This window comes from Corapipo altera, unplaced genomic scaffold, assembly GCF_003945725.1.
Source record: "Corapipo altera isolate COAL_440 unplaced genomic scaffold, ASM394572v1 61411, whole genome shotgun sequence".
Taxonomy (NCBI): Eukaryota; Metazoa; Chordata; class Aves; order Passeriformes; family Pipridae; genus Corapipo; species Corapipo altera.
This window is the reverse complement of record NW_020884875.1, coordinates 23,507,312-23,511,369: the sequence shown is the minus strand read 5'-3', so window position 1 is coordinate 23,511,369 and position 4,058 is coordinate 23,507,312. Positions and strand designations below refer to the sequence as shown.

Below are 4,058 nucleotides of genomic sequence, written 5' to 3'. Positions count from 1 at the left end.
CAAAAGGAAGATTAAGGGAAATGTGGGGCTGCTACTGAATCAGATGCGTAACCTTGTGGTGGAAGACAAAGAAAAGGTGGAATTACTGAATGCCTTCTTTGCCTCAGTCTTTACTGCTGAGGCCAGCCCTCAGTAAACCCAGATGCTGGAGGTAAGAGAAGAATGCTAGAGAAGGGAAGACTTCCCCTTGGTTGCAGAGGGCTGGGTTAGAGATTGGTGAGGCAGATTTAACACCATAAATCCACGGGCCCTGATGGGATGCACCCATGGGTGCTGAGGGAGCTGGCAGATGTTGTTGCTAAACCACTCTCCATTATCTTTGAAGAATCATGGAGAACAGGAGAGGTGCCTGAGGAGAAAAGCCAACATTACTTCCCATTCAAAAAGAGCAAAAAGGAGGACCCGGGAAACTACTGGCCAGTCAGCCTCACCTCAGTCCCCAGAAAGGTGATGGAACAGGTCATTCTGGAGGTCATCACCAAGCAAGCAGAAGAAAAGAGAGTCATGGAGAGTAGTCAGGATGGATTCACGAAGGGGAAATCCTGATTGACCAATCTGATAGCCTTCTATGATGGCATGGCAGGACAGGTTGATAATAGGAGAGCAGTGGATGTTGTCTACTGTTAAGGAAACTTCTCAGTCTGACCATTCATGTGACTTTCTGGCAGTCACACTCACAATGCCAGAGACTTTCGCTGTTGGGACTGAAGCCCCTTCACAGCGGATGGCTCAGTGAGCCCACGAGTGCTGCACTTGACTCCCCCCCCACACCACACTCACACAGTCAGACAAGGTTTCCTTACAGGTTTGACCCCATGTTTCCCTTAGCAGCATCTCAGATGTCTCATTCCCTAAATGAGACATTTAGGGAATGTCTCATTTCCTAAAGTCATTTATTCCCAGCATAGTAATAGAAACAACTCAAGCTGGGTACCTCCAAGGAGGACCCCTAATAAAGGTACACCCTGGACTTTTATACCCTCACAGTGTCCCTACATGTGAGTCTTGCTCTTCTTCATGTCCCTGTGTTCATCCACCTTCCTGTGTCACCAGTCTTCATGTCTTTTATTATCCAAAAGGTCAGCAGTTTCCAGCTCCTGCTGTGTCTCAGTGTCTGCTCACCTGGCTGGCTGTCACCTATGCTCATGGCCTTTTTTATCCTGAAGTTCAGCAGTTCGTGACCTCTTGTCACAGATTCTCGTGCAGAGCTCAATCTGCATCTCTGCGGTTTGCTAGTCCAGCTACCTGGACCATATGTATTCCTCAGAACTACCTCGACTTCTGCAAGGCTTTTGACCTTGTCTCCCATAACATCCTTGTAGGTAAGCTAAGGAAATGTGGATTAGATGAATGGGCAGGGAGGTGGATGAATAACTGGCTGAATGGCAAAGCTCAAAGGGTTGTAATCAGTGGAGCAGAATCCAGCTGGAGGCCTATAGCCAGTGGTGTTCCCCAGATACTGGGGAAGTTGATACTGGGTCCAGTCTTATTCAACTTATTTATCAATGACCTTCATGAAGGGATGGAATGGACTCTCAGCAAGTTTTCAGATGATAGAAAGCTGAGGGGAGTTATGACCTGCCCCTGAAGGTGAGAGTAACTCAAGTTCTTGTTAATAGACCCCTTGGGGTGGATTAGAGTGAAAGACACTGAATGATCAGTGTGGTGTTTGTAGATATATATGTAGGGTTTATTTAGAACAATTTAGTTGCAATGGAAAGCAAGTATGTAGCAGTTCTGGTTATTATCTATAGTAATAGGGCAATATGAAAGCACTTAGAAAATGTGTAAGAGAAAAGGAAAGGAAGGAAGAGAAAGAAAGGATAAGAGTAGAAAGATTCATAATCACCATGCATGAATCTACGATGAGACTTGATTGTTGCACTGTTGGTCGAAGTCACGGTCTTGATCCATGGAGGGTGGGGGAAGAAGCCCATGAAACACAAAGTCCTATGGGTTAATATACATTCAGATTAGGTGGAAACGCCTGGTACCTCTTCTGGGGTGGGGGGGTGGTTTCAGTCCTCTCATGGAGTCCTCAGAAATGAGTCTGGGGGTGCTTTGGGGGTCTTTGATGGTTTATGGCCCCTTCTAAGACATGACAGCTGCCTCTCACATCAGTGTGGTTAAGCCACTTATGCTCCATCAGACCTTCCCTGAGGTGGGACGGGGAAGTTTTACAGCTGAGCAGAGTTGGGTAAGGTATAATAATTACCGTGATAGAAGGCACCATCTAACCTTGCAGGGTTTGCCTCTTACTGGCCTCAAAGCCCAGCTTCAGCATAGCACTTCGGCGCCTCCACAGTTGTTTTAAGTCATTAACCATTAACAGTCCAGTCTCTCACACTGTTACACCTGAAGGCTGTGCTGCCATTCAGTGAGACCTTTATAGGCTGGAGAGTCAGGCAAAGTGAAACCTAATGAGGTTCAACGAGGCCAAGTGTACGGTCCTTCACCTGGGGAGGAATAACCCCAAGTACCAGTGCAGCTGGGGACTGACCAGTCCCAGAGCAGCTCTGCAGAGAAGGACCTGTGAGTCTTGGTGGATGACAAGTTGACTGTGAGCCAGCAGTGAGCCCTTACAGCCAGGAAGGCCAATGGTATCCTGGGGTGCACTGGGAAGAGTGTGGCCAGCAGGCTGAGGGAAGTGATCCTCCTCCTCCTCTACTTGGCCCTGGTGAGGCCACATCTGGAGTGCTGTGTCCAGTTCTGGGCTTCTCAGTACCAGAGAGACATGGAGGTACTGTAGAGGGTCCAGTGGAGGGCTACAATGATGATCAGGGGTCTGGAACATCTCTCTGATGAGGAGAGACTGTGGGAGCCGGGCCTGTTTAGTCTGGAGAAGAGAAGACTGAGAGGGAATCTCATCAATACGTACAAATCTCTCAAAGGTGGATGTTAAGAAGATGGTGCCAGACTCATTTCAGTGGTGCCCAGTGACAGGACATGGAGCAGTGGCCATAAACTAAAACACAAGAAGTTCCACTGTAACGTGAGGAAGAATTTGTTTACACTGAGGGTGGCAGAGCACTGGAACAGGCTGCCCAGGGAGGCTGTGGAGTCTCTCTCTTTGGAGACATTCAAAACCCACCTGGATGTGTTCCTGTGTCACCTGCTCTAGGTGATCCTGCCTTGGCAGTGATGTTGGACTAGATGATCTCTGGAGGTCCCTTCCAACCCTAACAATCATGTGATGGTGTGATTTAATGGAGTACTAGAAATTTAACACAAGCTAGTCTCAAGGAGTAGGGCGATTTATACTTTGTGCAAAGGCTTGCTGCAGTTTAGCTGTAACTTAACATTTGGCTGTATTGATAGCAACTGATTGATAGCAACCAAAATTAAAGTACTGTTTCAAATATGTCTTTTTAATATATCTAGAACACTTTCAGAGCAGTATATCTGTCTAGTAATTAAATATTACAGAGTGCAAACTAATATGCTTTGTCTTTCAGATAAGAAGAGTTGAATAAGAAGCTGGGCACAAAGGAACCGTCATCAGGATACAATTTGTAAAGCAGAAGCATAACTATAGTAGCACAATTATGATTCACTTGACCAAGTATCCTCTCCAGTCATTGCCTGGATGGGGGAAGTTGCACTGCTTTCTTTTTTTGGAGACTGTATTACAGCCTCCTTGTTTAAGAGTGTCAGTTGCCTGCTCTGGTTCTGCTAGTTTCATGTCATCCATGGTGACATTGTATATACCCACATCTTTTTACAGAACTGTCTTTTCTTTTTTAAGCATATTAAAAATAGCAAATACTAAGTGGCAAAATCCTAGAAAATGGAAAAATGAAATCTCAGATGAGAAACAGTGAATTCTGCGGTGTTTCTATTTTGCTCCTAATGCACACCCCGTAGCCCCCCAGCCCTCAAAACCAACAACTTCAAATTTAACTTGATGCTCTACATTCTATTACATTCATCTCTCTTCCTGAGAGTTCTGGTCTATATTGCCACAAATTCTGCCTGTTCTCTTCTTCTAAACTTCCACTGGAGTGTTTATTTCTTAAAGTGTATTACTGAATAAATGCTTTACACTAATGTTACAAAAA

The 4,058-nt window shown here is 45.6% G+C and overlaps 1 long non-coding RNA gene across 1 annotated transcript; it reads left to right on the top strand.

Moving 5' to 3' along the window:
- Positions 1 to 888: 888 nt before the first annotated feature.
- Positions 889 to 4,058, top strand: LOC113943478. The gene is made up of 2 exons (XR_003526337.1): positions 889 to 1,079; positions 3,456 to 4,058. It is a non-coding gene; the product is annotated as an uncharacterized LOC113943478 (long non-coding RNA).